Source organism: Microcaecilia unicolor, chromosome 1 (assembly GCF_901765095.1).
Source record: "Microcaecilia unicolor chromosome 1, aMicUni1.1, whole genome shotgun sequence".
Classification (NCBI taxonomy): domain Eukaryota; kingdom Metazoa; phylum Chordata; class Amphibia; order Gymnophiona; family Siphonopidae; genus Microcaecilia; species Microcaecilia unicolor.
Genome location: NC_044031.1, coordinates 303,328,717 through 303,349,599, shown reverse-complemented (window position 1 = coordinate 303,349,599; position 20,883 = coordinate 303,328,717). Strand labels below are relative to the sequence as shown.

Below are 20,883 nucleotides of genomic sequence, written 5' to 3'. Positions count from 1 at the left end.
AACCAAAACATCTACTTACTCTTGGTGGGATCATTCAGGTTTTCTTTTCCCTCCCATTCAAAGTGTTGAGTGAAATATTTCTCATCTTCCTTTTTAATCTTAAATATAACATCAGGATTAACAATTGAGTAACCTGTTAAGAAGTAGGAAAACAACATTTAAATTAGAACCTTCTCTAACATCTGGTTACCATCAGAAGGGAGTTACACATTGCACAGTATAGCTGAGTAGTGTGCAGCTAATAGTTGTAGTTCTCAGCCAGAAATCTGGGTGGCAAGTCCTCTCTCTGGTCTTCTGTGCCAAATTTGTTTTGGTATAGAAAAGGGAGACAGACTGCAACTGGTCTTGTATGAAGCCTTCAGTTTAAGAACAGAGCAGCACCTTCTGCAGAGTCTGCAGTAGTGAGCTACTTCACTGGTTCCTGTTGGATATGGAATGACATCAGAATCCAGGTCCTAAATTTCGGGTGTCCGTGGGACCTGGGATTTTTCCATGCTAATTGTATAGTATGCTTGTGCAGTACATGATAGAGAAGACATATTTACCTCGTGACATGAGGAAGTCATGAATCTCCTTGATGACCCTCTTATATAGTTCCTTCTGCCATTCTCCTAAAATATTCCACTCCACTTCCAAAAAATAAGCAGCAACATCCTTGAACGTGATCGATGCCTGGAATAGCCAGGAGGACACATTCAGTCACACTTTCATTATGATGTTTATGTAATAGACAGTATAGACTTTGTTAGATGACCTCTGTCAATGAGATCAGATCTCTAGTACATTATTTCCCTAGTTCTATATACGGTGCTTAAACTTGCAGGCACCCAATTTACATGTGTAATTCAACTACAAAACGAGCCAATTGGTGCCAATACTTAGGCTCTAATAATCAACTTTCGGTGCAATAATTTGAATTTATGCACACATCTTTATAATAGATATTCTATAAAGATCAGTGCGTTAATTTTTTATGCACAGATCCAAAATGGGGGTATGGATGTGACAGGGGCATAGGCAGGTCAGGGCGTTCCTGGAATTTGCACGGTGTTACAGAATAATTTAGGCCTGAGAATTTACACCAGATTTAAGTTAGTGTAACTGGCGCAGATACCGGCATCAAACGTTATTCTATCAATGGCATCCAACTCGGAGCACCATTTATAGAATAACGCTTAAGGCTAATTTTTTTTCAGCGCTATATACAGAATCTAGCCCTACATGTTCCCTTGAATATGCAATATTTTGAGCAGATATACTGTTACTTAGAAAACACTGGAAATCTCTCATGTTGGGCTGATAAAGTAGTTGGAAGAAGGAGAAAGTAGAAGAAATGAGAGGGAAAGAAGAATGTTGCTCGGTGTCTGAAGGCAAGAAAATGAAGAGTGTTGGGGTCAGGGCTGAGGAGAGAAAAAATGTGTGTCTACTGATGTTATTACTATGCTATAATCTGTTTGGAAAGGACAGAGATAGCAGAGTAAGGGGATGACTAGTTCTGTATCAATAATATCAAAGTGGCTGAAAGCCAGAGGGCACGGGGAAAGAAGCAGGTGCACTTGGCCATCCACAGACTGACTCAGATGGAAGGACAGAGATCTGGCTGAAGACGTACAAAAGGTGAGAATGAAGGGAGAAACATTGGTAGGAGACTTTAACCTGCTGGACATGGATTGCAGTATCTTGTGTGCAGGCTAGGGAAGCCCGTAGTAGTTTTGCAGTGTTAATGCAGCCAGGAACATCACACACTCCTGGCTGCATAACTGTACAATAGTGGGCCCCAATCCTGAGCCTATAGTCTATTTACTTTATCTATCCTTTTGCTTTTAATAATGGCATTCCTTTTTCTTTTCTTTATTTTGTTAATGTAATTGTGAACCACTACGGTCCTCAAATGGAATCACGGTATATCAAAACGTTTAGTAAGCATACGCATATTAAAGGAATCAGGAATGTGTCAAACAGGAAGCTCTCCTTCCCTTCTCCTATTTTCAGAAATCCCTGGAGCAGACTCTACAGCAGTGTTTCCCAACTGCAGTCCTGGAGTACTCCTTGCCAGTCAGGGTTTCAGGATATCCACAATGAATATGAATTAACTTGATTTGAATACACTACCTCTATTATATATAGAAATCTCTTTCATGCTTATTCATTGCGGATATCCTAAAAACCTGACTGGCAAGGAGTACTCCAGGACCGGACTTGGGGAACACTGCCTAGGGAATTATAAATTCTTCAGACTTGATACTGCAATCCACCATTAAATTACTGCTCTACTCCAAAACAAACAAGGCAATAGAAAGGAAGACTACAAGAGCAGCAAAGGGCACAGTTTTCCTTTTTGTGCTGGCAGTGGCACCCTGTATACATGAGAAGAGAAAATAATTTCTTGCCTGATCAGAAACTCGGGCAGACATTTCTCTTCTGTTTTCCCCTCTGAATTCTGCAGCAGCTGGGATGGATTCAGGCAACAGATTGGAAGGATGAATAAAACAAGAGGAGGATAGACTGATCCCTAAAGGTATCAGATAAATTCCTTCTCCCTCTCTACAGATCTGGGACTGGGTTGCAGTCCCTAGAAATAAGATAAAGCTTTCTTTTCTTCTGTGTGTCTATTCCGCACGTTCAATCCTGCAGACACTGGAGAAACAGAAAGCAGCAGAGCATGCTCAGAGCACTTCATCCCTTCCCCTTGATGAGGTCATCTAGGGTATCCCACTTCCTTAAGGTAGATCTGAACAAGTCAAGGAGGTTAGACAGAGAACAGGAGACTGTACGAGCCTATCTCAAATCTGGCCCAAGGAGGAGGAGTGTAGGAGCCTATCTAGCCCATTATATGGGCTGAAGCCAGTAGGCGGAGATTGCCACCATTTTCATTCACCCAAAACGATAGCAAAAGATTATTAGAAATAACAGACTGCCTATGGGTGGTCCATCCGTAAAAAGTCTAAAGCTGTTCCAGTTGGATAGGCAGTACCCTAAAAGGTGGAAGACAAAAGGTTTTTTTTTTTTACTTATTTGATAACTTTTTACATTTATTTGAAAGCTTCCCATAAGTAGATATAAATAGGAAATTATTGTAGCTTGTAGAAACAGCACTTATAAACTCTGTATTTTGTGTTCGTTTTCCTACACTGTTGTATACAATACAGATGACCAAATTTTAGTGATTAAATCCTGTTTACTGATGGATTCATTGTAACTTATTTATTTATTTAATACATTTATAACCCGCCTATCCAAGCATCTAGGCAAGGAACCATAAAACACTCATAAAATGCAGAAACTTTCATGCTGCATTATCCACGAACGATTTCTAGCCACGGTTTTTTTTAAACGCTTTGTCTCCGTGCCAACCAATAAGCACCCGGTATTATTTAAAGGGCCAGACTCTATTAAGAGAATGCTTTCCATTCATTGTTTTTATTCATGCCCTCTGGTGCAATGGTATTGTATTGAAAAATACAATGGATAATACATCAGATGAGGTCTTTTTCTGTTGCCAAGCAGGATTGAATTGGGCACACAAGTGGGTGACATCTGATCTTTCGGCACTGAGACAGCACTTCGGTTCAGAGTTTTGAGCATTCCCATGGGCAGTGTTCAGGAGCCTTAGGGTATAGCTCAATTTAATATGCTTGGGGCGGATATACCATTAGGCAGGGTGAGAGCCACCTCAAGTGGCACATTTTTGAAAGCAGAAGCAAGTACCCCCAAAACACACCAGTGGTAGCTGCCTCCTGTGATCTAGCATCTCTGCCTCTAAATCCCAACCACAACACCCCCAATCCAACACCTCCCCCATCCCAGATCCAGCATCCCCCTCCCAACACCCTCAGTCCTGCACCCCCAAGCCCTCCCTGGCCTCATCCAACAAGCCACCAGCAGCGATAGTGAGCCACACATGTGACACGCCTTGATGCCCCCCTGCCACTGCATCCTTTCCATGTGAAAACAAGAAGTTGCATCAGAGAGCGAGGGACACAACAGCAGAGGGGAGGTGTCAAGGTAGGCCACAGGCAGTGCCAGCAACCCGCCCAGAGGAAAAACAAGAAGTGTAGGGATTTCTCCAATATTCCATCTGGAAGAGGTCCATAAAGATCACTTTGGCAGGAAAGTTTTTCACAGGGTGATGCTGTCAATTGATACAGCAGTGCATCAACTCTATATGGGCCAGTACATACATGTTGTCTTCCAGAAAGTCCAAGTTTTCTTGCCAAGCTTGTGTTCTCAGTCTCAAACAAAGCTGCCTTTCTTGCAAAGGTGGATGAGTGTAGTATACACCTCATATGTTCTACCTATGATACCCTTGAGACCTCATCCAGGATTTCCACTTCTGTAATTGCAGCCAGATGCTTGGTGTGATTGCACACATCTGGAATCTGTAAGAACTTATATTATTTTATTTATTTATGCAGTGGGTCATACAGATAATATTACAAGACAATACAACTTCTTATCACCATATCTTCCAATTCACAGTTTCTCTTATACAGCAAAAACATCACAAAATTCTGAAGAACATTTCTATGGGCTTGTTTACATAGGCGCCAACTCCATGGGTGCTATGGGTGCTCGAGCACCCCCCAATATTTCACCCACCAGAAGTTCATTCCCTCCCTCCTTCCGAGTTCCAGGGTCCCCCCCCTCCGAGTTCCAGAGTCGTCGGGAACTCGAAGGGAGGGACAACGACCCTGGAATTCGGAGGGGGGACGACGACCCTGGAACTCAGAGGGAGGGAGGGGGACCCTGTGGAACTCGGAGGGAGGGATGGAGGGATGGAGGGACCCTGGAACTCGGAGGGAGGGACCCTGGAACTCGGAGCGAGGGGGGGGGAAAGGAGAGAGAGTGGGGAGGGAGGGGGCCTGGAACTCGAAGGGAGGAGGGCCTGGAACTGGGAGGAACTGGAACTGGGAGAGAGGGGGGCCTGGAACTCGGAGGGAGGTGGAGGGGAGACGAGGGAGGGTGGACAGGGGAGGGGGATGGTGGAGATGGAGGGGGACGGGGAGGGAGGGAGCGGGAGGGGGACGAGGGGGATGGGGATGGGGAGAGGGTGGATCCGGGGGAGAGAGGGGGGGGGGGGAGAGGGGAATGCACTGCCCCCAATCATTTTGAAAAGTTGGCTCCTATGCTTATATATTCTAAGTTGGCAGATGTCAAAGAGACCTTTAATATGATAAAGTGTCATTGCTGTACCCTGCAGCTTCTCTTGCCTGTTCCAGGCAGACATCCTCTTTTTCAACCAGCACTGCAAAGGTTTCTACCAGCATAAAAGTTTCTACTATCAGAAACAGCCATCATGAAATCAATGTCTCTTTGCTCATCATAGAGAGAGGCTCACTAGCAAAGCAGCAACCTTCTTCTTGACTATGTTCTTTCTTAACAGTTATAACCCTTCCAGAATACACATGCTGCCTTTTCTGTAGGAGGTGGGGTTCATTATTTCTTCCATTCTTGGAAGACCATCATCATAGACTCCTGGTTCTGAGTATAATCTAATGGGTGACCGCAAGCAGTTCCCAGATCAGCCTTTGCACTGGGCTTATCTCCCCAATTTATGTCAATCTGTCATAGTACCTGTTCCTCCACAGGAGAAAAATCCAAGGTTCTATTCCAGATATTTTCTGGTTCAAAATAAGTCAGGAGAATTGCATTCAGTTCTAGACCTCAGAAACCTCAGCCTTTTCCTGTACAAGGAGAAATTAATTCTTCCATTCTACCGCTTCTCAATTTCATTTTCCAAGAACTGGGACACCTGAAATTGACCTTTTAGCTACCAGTGAAAACACCAGTTACTCCAACCTTCTGTCCCCAGGATGAATGCATTGTTGATTCCATGGACTTGGTCTTTCTTTCTTCCATGCATTCCCACCCATCCTTCTCATTGTGAAGATCCTTCACAAGTTTCAAAAGAGGCTAAGCACCATGGTTCTCATAGTACCCTACTGGCCTTGGCAATACAGGATTCTGCTTCTCAAGCAGTTGGCTGTTCTACAAAAACTTTATCAATTTCCAACATTGATAACTTAGTGGGATTTGGGAGTGGGAGGTGCTTCATCCAGACTTTAAGTCTCTGGTCATCAAGGTTTGGAAATTGAACAGTTAGTAGTCTCTGCCCTTGGATTGCCTCAACCGTTTGTAACATTCTTACAGCTGTCATGGAGACCATCCACTAGATGTTTGTACTCCTTAAAGTGGAAACAATTCACTACATGGTGCTACACTAATGGAAATGATTCTGCAACATGTCCGCATCCTATTGTATTGCATTATTGATATAGACTCTAGGGCCTTCAAATGTCCTCCATAAACTATGCTGTTTTGGGCTACCATGTTCCAGTGGACAACCTTCCAGCTTCTGAGGTCATATTTCACATTTCATGAAAATGCTTCTCCATGACAGTCCTCCACTACAAAACACCTCTGTTCCTTGGGACCTTAATTTGGTGCTAGCTTTATTAATGAAATTGCTTTTCAAGCCATTGAAGTCTTATTTGAAGGTGCTCTTCCTTATTGCAGTAACTTCAGCTAGAAGAATGAGTGAGCTTCAAACGTTGGTCACTCAGTTTCATTAGAACAAAGATTCTTGCTGAAGGTGGCATGGTCTTTTCACATTAATCAGGAAATATTTCTTTCCACCTTTTTCTAAAATCATGTAAAAATGCAGTTGAGAAGAGCCAATCAGGAAGTCTTTGTAACTGCTCATCTCAATTAATCCCAACCAGTGGCGTAGCCAGACTGCCAATTTTGGATGGGCCTGAACCTAAAGTGGGTGGGCACACATTTTTCTCTCTACCCCCCTTCCCCAGCAAAATGTAGTCACACTAATCAGATGCATTTGTCACACAGGGGTAAAGTGCTGCTTTTCAGTGCATCAGGTTTCAGGAAATAATTTAATAGACTAACACCCTTTTCAATGAGCTTTCAGAGGCCAAAACCTCCTGCCACAGGTCAGTATAATGCTGTTATGGTATCCTCTCCTGACCTAAGGAAGGAAGTATTGTTCTCTGAAACTTTATTAACACAGGTACCATATTACTTTATCCTAAATTAAAAATAAAATTATTTTCTTTACCTTTGTTGTATGGCCATTTACTTGTTCTCATTGTGTTGCACCCAGTCTCTAGATTCTGCTTTCCTTCGTCTTTCTCTTGCCAGGGTTTCCTGTCCATTCATCACCTATGGCTTTTCATCTTTTCCTCACCTTTGTTCTCCACATGCCCCTTCCTCTTATTCTCCAGTCTTTCCCTACTCTGTCCTCTCCCTCTTTCCATCCAGCAGCTCCCCTCTTTCTCTCCCCATCCTTCCAGTGTCTCCCCTCTTTCTTTTGCATCCAGCCTCTCCTTTTTCTCCCTACCCTTCCATCCAGTGTCTTCCCTCTTTCTCTCCTCATCCTTCCACCCATCTACCCTCTCTCCTGATCCTTCCATCTAGTGTCTCTATCTCCCCTCTCCTTCTATCCAGTGTCTCTCTATCTCTCTACCCTTTTCTGCTCAGTCTCCCCTCTCTCTATCCACATCCTTCCAGTCTCTCTCCTTTCTCTCTGCATCCTTTCATCCATCTCCCCTCTTTCTCTCTCTATCCTCCCATGTCCAGCAGCTCTCTCCCTTTCCGCCAGTCCCTTCTTCCTCTCCCTCCCATGTCCCAGCAGCTCTCTCCCTTCCCTCCGGTCCCTTCTTCCTCTCCCTCCCATGTCCCAGTAGCTCTCTCCCTTCCCTCCAGTCCCTTCTTCCTCTCCCTCCCATGTCCCAGCAGCTCTCTCCCTCCCATGTCCCAGCAGCTCAGCCACTTTCCCTCCAGGACCGCCCATCCACATCCTTCGCGCGCTGTCACTGCCCTTTTGTCCCGCGGAGGTGTTTCCTTCCTGCCCTGTCTTCTCCCTAGGTTCTGCTGCATCGGTCCCTGCAAGTGGAATCCTTCTCCTTTTCGCCCGTCGTCACGCTGCGCTGCCATACACACAGGCAGCTTCGCTCCTCCCTGGCGCGTTCATCCGGCCCTAAACAGGAAGTGCATCAGAGAGGGCCAGATGGACGTGGCAGGGAGGAGCGAAGCTGCGCGTGTGTGTGGCAGCGCAGCGCGACGATGGGCGAAAAGGAGAAGGATTCCACTTGCAGGGACCGATGCAGCGGAGCCTGGGGAGAAGACAGGGCAGGAAGGAAACGCTGCCTCCGCGGGACAAAAGGGCAGCGACAGCGCGCGAAGGATGTGGATGAGCGGGCCTGGAGGGAAAATGGCTGGGCCTGGGCCCGTCCAGGCCCACCCGTGGCTACGCCCCTGATATTCCCAACAAAACTGGCACACCAGTCACAAAAAGAACTCTAGTGAACTGGTTAGCCTCCAGCATTAAATTCTGTTACCAACAAAAAGATACTCCTTTCAGTTCCAGTGAAGTCTTATCAGATCAGAGCTACTGCACTTACAATTGCTCTGCTAAAGTCTGCACCCCTTGTTACCATCCGCGGAGTAGCGCCATGGTCTTTGTTCTGAACCTTTACTTCACATTACTGCCTGGACCAAGCTTTACAAGTGGAAAGTGCTTTTCTTCAAGTTGTTCTGGCCAATCTGTCCCCTTGAGCTAGCAACTCTCAGATTCTGTTGGTGGAAGCTGCTCTTCAATTTACAGAAAGTTTGAGCAGCCCTGAGCTTTCGAGTCACCCACTGGTGTGCCTGACTCAATCCTGCTTGTTGACGGAAAAAGCAATGTTGCTCAGCTGAGCAGGCAATGCTTTACTTGTTTATGCTATGATCCGTCATAGCTCTTGAATCCCTGTCTCTCTATATAAATAGGAAATTACTCGTGCCAATAAAGGGTGGGCTTTAGACAGTGTGGTACTGTGCAACGAGGTCACTAAGTGGATGAAGGATGACATCATCAATTCTCCAGCTGAAGGAGTTTACGTCTAGGGGTTGTACCTGGAGGGAGCTGGCTAGGACCGAAGGAACTTGAAGCTCATTGAATCAAAACCCAAAGTTCTGTTTGAAATGGTGCCTGTCATAAGGATCTATGCAGAAAACAACAGTAAGTAGCTCTACATATTGAATTCTTAATCTGCACTTTAAAGAAGAATGTGGTAAATTCATCATTTGTGGCTCTATGATAATTTTATTTATTTATTGCATTTGTACCCCACATTTTCCCACCTGGGTAGGTTCAATGTGGCTTACAGGTTGGTTTAAGTAAAACAGGTTATATAGAGTAATTCAAAAGTGAATTACAGGTTATTTAAAGTAAAACAATTTGCCTGGGGGAGAGTCACGTGACGCGATGCACGAGAGCAGTCGCTGAGAGCTCTGCTCCGTGCTCCTTCTGGCAATTCCTGTTACTAAACCCCAATACAGCGTGCTCTTCGCGAGTTGTACCTGCTACTAGACTTGTCTTGACTGCCTAACGACTGGAGCTGGAGTCCGGCGCATGAGAAGGCAGCTAAATCGATTCGTAGAGACAAAGAAAAAAGTAAAATCATGGAGGACAAGATGACGGCCCCAGCCAGCCCGCCAGGAACAGCGATTAGCTCAGTGTGGAAGGCCGAAATTGTGGGAGAAGTGGCAAGCGCCCTGGAAGCGATTTTAGATTTAAAAAAATTGCAGGGACTGGACTTAAAGCTGGAGGGCTTAAAAAACAATATGTCACAGTTAAGCCAAGACATGGTAAACTTTCAGCAATGAACTGGGGCTCTAGAGGATCAGGTTTCTGCTATGGAACAAAAGTACTCCAAACTGCTTAAGATGGTGGAATCTCAAGCAGAAAAACTAGAAGATCTTGAAAACAGGTCTAGGCGCAATAACTTGTGTTTTGTTGGTCTACCTGAGGAGATAGGGGAAAAGGAGCTTCGCGCCTTTTTGGAGTCATGGCTGGCGAAAGAACTCAAACTACCAGCAGATATGGGGCCCCTGACAATTGAGCGGGCACACCGAGTGGGTCCGTTGAGACAGAATTCCACTAAACCAAGGGTCGTGATCTGCCGAGTGCTTAATTTTGTGCACAAGACTGCAATTATGCAAGCTATATGTGGAGGAGCAGGGTTGAGCTGGCCACCATCGGCTCAGGGCAGCATCTGAGGAACCGCATAGCGGGAGCAGCATTGAGAACATGGAATAAAGATAAGTGATTTGGGGAGGGGATTTCAATATGGTCTGGGACCCACAGTTGGATAAGTCTCATGCTGCTCCCACATCGTCTCTCTGGCGGTCGAGAGGACTCCCGAATTTTTGTTCCTTGCTGGATATTTTGGATGTCTGGTGGGTTTTGCACCCCCAGGATAGAGACTACACTCACTTGTCCAGGGCACATAACACACAATCAAGGATAGACAATCTGTTGGTGTCACGCTTTCTTAAGGGAGAAATACAAGAAGCTCAGATAGGCCCGTACGCAATTTCTGATCATGCTGAGGTTTGGGTGACCTGGAACCAGGGAGGAATGGGAGTTAAGTACAGACAATGGACATTCCCAACCATGTGGGCTTTCGTGAACATCTGCAATGTAGCTGGGCGGAATACAAACGCTTTAATGAGCATGCGGCTTCTAATCCTATATTGTTTTGGGAGGCTGCAAAGGCAGTGCTATGTGGAGAAATTATCAGCTATGTTAGTCAGTTTAAAAGGGCGTTCGACTGGGTTGATTGGGGTTTTTTGTTTTCGACATTGACGGTATATGGTTTTGAAGGATGGTTTTTAAGGGCAAAAGCAAGAATTATGGTCAATGAGTGTTGTTCAGATGAATTTGGTATAGAATAGGGTACCCAGCAGGGCTGCCCACTGTCGCCATTACTGTTCGCACTATATCTGGATCTGTTGATTAGAGACATTTACCAGCTATACAAGGGGTAGTAATTGGGGAAAATACATTAAAATTGGCTGCTTTTGCTGATGATCTTCTGGTTCTGCTTACGAATCCGGTCAACTCGCTGCAAGCTTTGTTGGAGGTGTTTAAGGAATTTGGTGAATATTCGGGGTTTAGATTAAATTTGGAGAAATTGGAGGCTCTGGCCACAGATGTTAATATCAAAGCGGCGTGGCTGGGGTGTTTCCCCCTATGCTGGGCGGAGGGCTCATTCCATTACTTAGGAGTACTGCTGACACCGGTAATACCTGATTTTTATTCTATTAATATTGGGCTCTTGCTGTCTCAGACTAGGCAACAGCTGGAGAGCTGGAGTGCACTGCAGCTGCCACTAGTAGGGCGTCTGTGTCTTATATGTATGGTGATACTTCCCCGATGGTTATATGTTATGCAAAACAGCAAAAGTAGAGGCTGACAAATGCGCAAACCAATAGGGAGATAATCTCGAAAAACAGTTTATTCAGAATATTCATATCAATATCAAGGACCCGACACGGTCCGTGTTTCGGCGCCAAAGCACCTGCCTCAGGGGTCACAATCAACTTTCTCTGAGAAGAAGCTGATAGGCTTGAATTCCTTTATGTATGCAAGTTAATCCACAGAGAGAACAAAGGAACAGCCAACATGGTGTTTGCTGATCAGTTGGCTGTTCCGTTGTTCTCTCTGTGGATTAACTTACATACATAAAGGAATTCAAGCCTATCAGCTTCTTCTCAGAGAAAGTTGATTGTGACCCCTGAGGCAGGCGCTTTGGCGCCGAAACACGGACCGTGTCGGGTCCTTGATATTGATATGAATATTCTGAATAAACTGTTTTTTGAGATTATCTCCCTATTGGTTTGCGCATTTGTCAGCCTCAACTTTTGCTGTTTTGCTTTGACTTTCCGTGGAGGCTCCTCCTGTCTTCTTATATGTTATGCAAACCATCCCTATATATTTACTGAGCAAAGATCTTAAGGATTTCTATAAGATGGTGATGAGGTTTTGCTGGGCAAATAAGAAAGCTAAGCTGAAATACCAGTTGATGATGGGTGGCTGACAGCAAGGGGGTCTAGGCTTACCTAACTTGAAGTTATATAATGTGGTTTGCCTACTATGACATGTTAGGGATTGGATTTTTGCTTCAAACCATTATTCGCCAATAGAGTTAGAAGCGGCACTTTTTGCCCCCTTTCGCTTACAATCCATTTTGCAGATAGATGGAGCACAGGTTCCGAGAAGACACAGAAACAGTCTGCTCTTGCTTCCACTGAGAAAAGCATGGCAGTTTCTGGGGAGTAGCTTAAAAGTGGGCCCTGAAGTAACGGAACTTATGCCCATACGTGGGAATCCTATGTTTGTGTCTGGCATAGATAATCCAGCCTTTCGTCAATGGGAAGAGAGTGGACTGGTCTGTTTGGCAGATGTGTTGGGGGAAAATGGTGAGATTAAAACCTTGGAACAATTGTTAGGTACTGATAATTATCGGTGGGGAGACACGTTCACTCATTGTCAATTAAAGCACTTTATTCAATCTTTAGATCAAGTATGGCTCACTCAGAAACCGGGAGATAAGATGAAGAATTTCTTTGAGGAAATCTCGGATGCAGAGCCATCTATTTCAGGTCTGTAGAGGGCACTGTGGTTGTACAGGGATCATGGACACTTAACTCAGCTGAAGGCTCGGTGGGAGAGAGATTTGGGTGTCAGTCTTGTGTCTTGGGATATTTATCAGCATCTGAGGGAGATTCCGAAATTTATCAGTGGAACACATTACAGGGAATGTGCCTTCCGTGTAATACATAGAGCTTACATGGCCCAAGCGCAACTAGCAAAGTTTGGGGGTCTGCAGACACCTTTGTGTCAGCGCTGTCGGGGAGCAGACAATACATTTTATCATGCTTTCTGGAGCTGTAGGAAGATTCTTGGTTTCTGGGGGAAAGTTGTTAACTACTTATCACGAATATTGGGTCAAGAGATAGCAGGTACACCGGTACAGATGCTGTTGGATGTGCCAGGTTCCTTCAGGGGGGCGACATCAGAGGATACCCTGTTATTTCGTAAACTTTGTCTGCTGGTGAGGAAATGTATTTTACAGTATTGAATGGTTGATGTGGTCCTGGAGTACTGGCACTGGTGTAACCTTGTGCACCAGTTGATGATGTGGGAAGCGAAAGAAGCTAAAAGATCAGTACGACGAAAAAATATATTTTTAAAAGTCTGGGGTGCTTACATAGATACTTTGTCAGAGGGAAGAGTCTGGTACTCAACGTGCTGTAGACAAATGAGGAGAATCAAGACTTCAACCAATTATGAGCGGGAGAGGGGTGAGGAGGGCGGAGAGGGAGGGGAGGGATGGCGGTAGGTAAGAGGGGGTGGGTAAGGGGGCGAATAATAAAAACTAACTGGAAACAATATGGGGAACAATGGTTTTTGTGCTTGTACAGTAGTACTACTTTTTTGCTCTAATTCTTCTTTATTTGTTTTTGTTTGTATACTGAGATGTATGTCTGCTGAAGTATTTAATGTTGTAATGTTGTTTTCAATAAAACGTTGAAATATAAAACAGTTTGCCTGGTAAGGGTCCAGTGGGTAACAGGTTATGGGCTATGTAAGGTTCAGCAGTGAATTGTAGGTTACCTAAGAAAAATCATGTTGTGTGATTGAAAGGACAGTGTATTGTCACGTGATTTGTGAGTGTTTAGTGGTGTAGGATCATTGTATTGCAATGGGACATGTTTGGCTATTTATGGAAAGATGATCTGTAAAAGTAGGCTTTCGGGTGTTTTCTGAATTGTAAATAGTTGTTCATGGACTTTAGGTAAGGTGTAGATATAGGTGAAGCCTGTTGTGCATGTGGTTTTGTATTTCAGTCATTGACATTTGGGGAAGTGGAGGGTGAGATAGGACTTCACGCTAGTGGTAGCATTGTGCAGTGGTAGGTTTATTAGGTCAATCATGTATGCCGGTGAAAGGCCAAATATTATTCTGTAAGTCAGTGTGCAGATCTTGAAGGATATTCGTGCTTTGATGGGTAGACAATATAATTTTTGAAAGTGGTTTTTGCCATTAATGAGTCTTGCCACTGTGTTTTGTGCTGTCTGTAATTTTTTGAGGGTTTGTTCCTTGCAGCCTGCATCTATGGTACTTAGCAATAGTCTGCATGGTCAAGGACCATAGGGATCCTTTTACCAAGGTACATTGAAAAATAGCTTGCAGTAGTGTAGGTGCAGGTTTTGGACACGCGCCAATCCATTTTTCAGCGCGCCTGTAAAAAAGGCCTCTTTTTTTCCCGAAATTGGATGTGCAGCAAAATCAAAATTGCTGTTCGTCCATTTTGGGTCTGAGACCTTACCACCAGCCATAGACCTAGCGGTAAAACATTTGGGCGGTAATGACCTACGCATACCAGATACCACTTGGCACGCGTCCGCTACGAATGACAGAAAATAGAATATGTTTTTCAGACGCACATAACGGACACATGCCAAAATTGAATTATCGCAAGGGCTACGCGGTAGCCGGGTGGTAACTCCCATTGGGTGCACATAGGTGCCTACGCGGCTTAGTAAAAGGAGCCCGTAGTCTGTACTAGAGTGTGGAAGATGTTCCGTGGAAAGTAGCTTTTTATTTGTTTGAGTTTCCACGTGGTGTGGAACATCTTCTTTGTGGTGTTTGTTACCTGTTTGTTGAGAGATCTATTGTTATTTCTAGGATCTTTAGTTCTTCTGCTATGGGGAAGTTCATTCCCATAATGTTTATGGTGGTGAAGTGTTTGTTGTTGTAAGGTGATGAGAGTATCAGACAGTGAGTTTTTCCCTGTTGAGTTTCAGTTTGAAGGCTGCTGCCCAGGATTCCATGAGTTGTAGGCTGTCTGTGATTTTGGTAGAGATTTTGGATGGGTCATTCTTAAAGGAAATATATATTGCAACATCGTTGGCATATATGTGGGGGTTGAATCCTTGATTTGCGAATGACTGGGCTAGTGGGGACATCATGAGGATGAAGAGTATTGGTGAGAGTGGAGATTCTTGGTGGACTCCACATTCCACTTTCCATGGGGGGGGGGGGGGGGGGCGGGGGAGATCGTGTTTTTTTTTACTTGTAGGATCTAGAGGTCAGGAATCCCCTGAACCATTCTAGCACTTTTCCCCTGATGCCTATTTTGTCCAGTAATCTTTGTAGGATAATGTGGTCAACCATGTCAAAGGCACTAGACATGTCAAACTGTAGTAAGAGGATAATATTCTTGTTGATCGAGATTTGCTGTTTGAATTTAGCTAGGAGTGTGATCAGTACCGTTTCTGTGCTATGATGTGATTTGAACCATGATTGGGATTCATGTAATATGGAGAATTTATTTAGGAAGTTTGTTAGCTGGATGGGTACAATGCCTTCTATTATTTTGGTCCTTAGTGGTATAAATGCTATTGGTCTGTAGTTCGAGGTGTCTTTGATATTTTTCTTGACATCCTTTGGGATTGGAGTAAGTAATATTGCCCTTTTCTATTGGGAATTGTCCTTCACTGAGCATGAAGTTTAGGTGTTTAGTGAGTTGGTCAATGTAGCGGGTATGGGGTGTTTTCATGAAGTAGATGGGCCAGGTGTTTAGCATACAGTATGCGGTGGAAAATGTTCTTATATTTTGCGCCACTAAGTCATTGGTAAGTTGGGTGAAAGTTGTCCATGATCTGTCTACTGGCAGTTCATCTTGGGGATTATCTAGTTCTTCTATTAGAGTTTCTAGGTAGGTGTCATTCTGTGGTAGATTAGCGTTCTTCTCTTTGAAGTATTTAGCCATTTTGTGTGCTGTTGGGGGCTCCTCATTCGCAATTATCAGTGATTTTGTGGTTAAGTGGTTGTCTATCAGCTTGTGAGTTTCTTCGTGTCTTTTTTTTTTTTTTTTTGTACCCCACACTTTTTCCCACTCATGGCAGGCTCAATGCGGCAGGCAATGGAAGGTTAAGTGACTTGCCCAAAGTCACAAGGAGCTGCCTGGGCCGGGAATCAAACTCAGTTCCTCAGTTCCCCAGGACCAAAGTCCACCACCCTAACCACTAGGCCACTCCTCCACACTTTGTAGTCTAACCCTACTTGTTCTTTGTAAAATTTCTTTTTTGCATGTCTTATTTGTACTTGTAGTTGTTCCATGCTTTAGTCCACTTGGATTTGGTGAGTTCATTCTTGTTTTCCTCCCAAGCTCGTTCATGTCTTCTGCATTGTGTTTTGAGTTCTTTGAGGTCTTCGTTGAACCAAGGGGTTGCTTTTCTTTTTTGTATTGTTTTGGTTGATATGGGGGCTAATTCATCCAGAACGGTAGTGCATCTATTGTCCCATTCTGTTAGAAAATCTATGGAGTCCATTTGTGGGGACCACTGATTCTCATAAATTGAAGACCAGAATTTGGTTGTGTCAGTTTTCTCTCGTGATTTGAGTGGGGTCCTTGTTTGTGTTGGGTGTGTCCTTCTTTCTTTCCAGTAAATAGTCATGTCTAGACTGAAGTGGTCAGACTAGGGAGTTTCTATCCATCTCGGGTTCTGTATTGTAATTTCCTGGTTTGATGAGAATCAATGTTAGTAGGTCAAGTGCATGTCCTTTGGCATGTGCTGAAGGCACTAGTGGTATTTGGACATCCCAAAGTTTGAGGAACTCAAAGCACTCCTTGGTGTTTTCTTTTCTCTGGTCTTCTAGGTGTAGGTTGATATTACCCATTATTAGTGTATTGGGATTAGATATGCAGGTGTTTGAGACAAATTCCATGAAGTTGGATTGGGCTGTTTTCCAGTTTCAAGGTGGTCTGTATAATAGTATGCAGCATAGTTGGTTGAGTAAGGTATTGCCACTTATTTTGATAGAGGTGATTTCCAGCTGTGGTGTTACTGATTCTTCAATGGGTTCCACTAGGAAGAAGGATTTGTAAATTAGTGCGATGCCCCCTCCTTTTTTCCCATTTCTGGTCCAGTGTATGATTTTGTAAACTGGAGGGCAAAGGTCTAGGATTATTGGGTCTTCTTTGTCATGGATCCAGGTTTTGTTAAGGAAGGCTAGTCCTAGGTGTTTTCCAATATCCAGTTTTAATTATTTTGGTCTTGTTGGCCGCTGATCTGACGTTGATGTGTCCAACTGATATTGGCAGATTTATTTTATTTATAGCAGCATTTATATCCCACATTCTCCGATGTGGCTTACAGAGATAGTTAGAGGTAGCAAATTACATTTTAATAGGAAAGAATGAATCAGCATGGCTTAAAGAGTTAGAAGAGGTAGCAAATTACAGCAATTACCACAATTATAGTTTAAATAGAAAAGATAGAGAGGAGAGGGGACATGGTGAGAGAAGATGGGGGGGGGGCTGGTCTATGATGTGTCATATGGGAATGTGAGGGTTAGTTTATGTTTTCCGTGGGTAAGTAGTTTTTGAACAGGTAGGTCTTATATGTGCTGTGAATAAATATATTTACTATGTGACCATGAATATCTCCTCTCCAGCTCATTTTCAAAAGAGAAGGGAACCCATCTTTCGACACAAATCGGGAGATGGGCGACCTTATCTCAGGGGCGCCAGAATCGGCATAATCGAAAGCTGATTTTGGGCGTCCCCAACTGCTTTCCGTCGCCGGGATGGCCGAAGTTCCTGTGAAGGCGGGACAGGGGCGTGCCGGGGCGAGATTAAGAGATGGGCGCCCTCGGCCAATAATGGAAAAAAGAAGGGTGTTCGTGGCGAGAATTTGGTCCACTTTATTTGGTCTCTTTTTTTTCTGGTCCAAGTCCCCAAAAAGTGCCCAAACTGACCAGATGACCACCGGATGGAATCGGGGATCACCTCCCCTGACTCAATAAGTGGTCACTAACCCCCTCCCACCCTCAAAAAAACAACTTTCAAAACTTTTTTTGCCAGCCTCTATGCCAGCCTCAAATGTCATACTCAGGTCCATGACAGCAGTATACAGGTCCCTGGAGCAGTTTTAGTGGGTGCAGTGGACTTCAGGCAGGCGGACCCAGGCCCATCCTCCCCTACCTGTTCCACTTGTGGTGGAAAATGGGAGCCCTTCAAAACCCACCTGAAACCCACTGTACCCACATGTAGGTGCCCCCTTCACCCCTTTGGGCTATGGTAGTGGTGTATAGTTGTGGGGAGTGGGTTTTGGGGGGGCTCAGCACCCAAGGTAAGGGAGCTATGTACCTGGGAGCAATTTGTGAAGTCCACTGTAGTGCTCCCTAGGGTGCCCGGTTGGTGTCCTGGCATGTGAGGGGGACCAGTGCACTACAAATCCTGGCCCCTCCCACGACCAAATGCCTTGGATTTATTTGTTTTTGAGATGGGTGCCATCGATTTCCATTATGGAGGAAAACCGAGGGTGCCCATCTCTAAATCCGCGATCTCAGCATTTAGGTCGAGATTTGGGCACCCCCAACCATATTATCGAAATGAAAGATGGACGCCCATCTCATTTCGAAAATACCGTTGGCCCCGCCCCTTCGCGGCACCGTCCTCGAAGATGGGCGCCCTTAGAGATGGGCGTCCCCGATCGAAAATGCCCCTCTCTATATACCAAGTAAGTGCACCCGTAATATTCATGAGCAAGGCCTGCTTAAAAAGCACATTGCTTATTCAAGTGATAATTCATGATAACGTTTTGCGGGAACAAAGGTCACATATTTGCTTAATAATGATGGTCAGTAGGGTTGCCTAACAGAGTATCTCATTTCAGTATTCCTTTCTCAGGGACAAATCCCAGGAATTAATAAATCAGTGTTTTCCAAGTCAGTCCTGGAGGGTGTATGCAAATTGATGTCATGCATATTCATTGATAAATAATATTTATTAAATATTTTATTATAACATATACTTAAACACTTGTTGTTAATAATCCCCAATCACATTCAACCATCATCACTCATCCTTCTCATTCACTTCATTAAAATCTCAACCCTCACACTCCAGCACTCTGTTAAATCGTGTCGCACTTATTTCCAACATGGATCAAAACCACTCCTCTTAATCCTTATATCTTGTACAATAGCTCCGTAGATTATATAACAGTACAGCTAACTTTGTCTGTACACACTTGTATACTCATCATTACATATAATTTTTTAAATTTTTTTATTTTTTAAGTTCTTCTTATTCTGTTTTCAATATTTTCAAAGTCCACTGTCCCGATCAATATCTGTTATATTCCACAACAGGCATGATAAGAACTTGCTTGCTTCACAGTGCGACTACAACCAACACAGGGCCACAGCTACATCTCAGTCTGTAATTTTACTTCCTCATATTGCACCACTCAAGTGCTCACAAATCTCATCTTATCTTCTTGTTGAGGTATCTTCATAGAGACCCTACACGATTGTGTTTCGCTTACAAAGTGTCTTCAGGGGTCATCATGCCTATAACAAACAACAATCTAACTTCACACACATATTCCACATTATAACACTACTTATAAGACCCAACAATAAAAACTCTTACCACTGGATTTGGACGATCCCAATGCGGTTCGGATTTTCCACCGCGACAAGCTGCCAGCTCTCATTACTGACGCCTTGCAGGCCCTCTCGATTGATGATCCTGCTGAAGGTGAGGCCTCCTCTGTTAATCTTAGGATGACGAGTACTAAGAAGCCTACTCGGGCCTTTCTGGTGCGTGACTCCATCCAAGAGCTTATTTCAGCTCAATGGTCTGATCCGAATGGGCCTTTGAAAGTGGCCAGGGCTATGGGTCAGCTTTACCCTCTGAGTGAGGAGCTCTTGGCCCCTTTGGGGATGCCTAAAGTGGATGCGTTGGTCATGGCGGTGACTAAAAGGACCACTCTCCCAGTAGAGGGAGGGGTTGCTTTGAAAGACATGCAGGACCGGCGGCTGGAATCTGCGCTGAAACTGTCCTTTGAAATTGTGGGCCTTGCCTTAAGGGCATCTAGCGTCTATTTGCAGTTCCTATGCAGCCAGGGCATGTCTTTCCTGTTTGCAACAGGTGGTGGAACAGCCCGCGGATGGTGCGGGGTCCCTCTCTGAGGTTGCCCCGCGGATGGAGTCGGCCCTGTCATTTTTGGCTGACGCCCTTTATGATCTGGTCAGAGCTTCGGCTAAACAGATGTCTGTGGTGGTTTCTGCCCGCCGCCTTCTTTGGCTATGGCATTGGGCGGCTGACATGGCCTCTAAGCAAAGGCTGGTGAGGTTACCCTTTTGGGGACTCCTGTTATTTGGAGAGGAATTGGAGAAGATTGTGAAAGACCTGGGGGACTCTAAGCCCCAGCGGTTACCTGAGGATAGGCCAAGGCCTTCTTCCAAGGGTCCTGTGTTTCCCTCCTCTTCCAGACCTCGCTTCCGTGAAGCTCGCAGGTATCGCCCGGGCTGCTCTGCTGGGTTTTCTCAACATGCCCGTTTTCAGCAGAGGAACTCCTTTCGCTCGGACAAACGTTCCGCAGGGGTCGGTTCAAGGTCAGGAGTTCAGGGGCGTGCTCCACAATGATGGGACGCCGGTCCACTCCTCTATTCCTGCAGTAGGAGGACGTCTTTCCCTCTTTCTCGAGGAGTAGACCAAGATTACCTCGGATCAGTGGGTCCTGGACCTGATCAGAGAAGGTTACCGACTGGAATTCGGTGCCCTGGTGAGAGGCATGTTTGTGGAGTCCCGATGCGGCACTGCCATAAAATGGGCGGCGGTAAAGGAGACCTTACAAGTCTTGCTGCACCTCGGAGCGGTGATCCCGGTGCCTCCCGCCGAACGCGGCTGCAGCCGCTATTCTATTAATTTTGTCATGGCTTGAAAAGGCGGGTCTTTCAGGCCGATCCTCGACTTACGAAGGGTCAACAAGGCCATCAGAGTACGACACTTTCGCATGGAAACCCTGCGCTTTGTCATTGCGGCGGTACAGCCAGGAGAATTTCTCACGTCTCTGGACCTAAACAAAGCGTATTTGCACATTCCTATCTGGCCCCCGCATCAGCGGTTTCTCCGGTTTGCGGTGTTGGGACCATAGGCAGTCAGTGGCCCAACTGTTTGGAGAGGCTAAAGGGGCGGGGTTAGGGGGTGGAGCCAGGGGCGGAGCTTACAGCCACAA

General features: G+C 45.0%; 1 pseudogene; it reads right to left on the bottom strand.

Moving 5' to 3' along the window:
- LOC115476804 overlaps window positions 1-20,883 on the bottom strand; it is a 324,007-nt pseudogene that overhangs the window by 105,626 nt on the left and 197,498 nt on the right.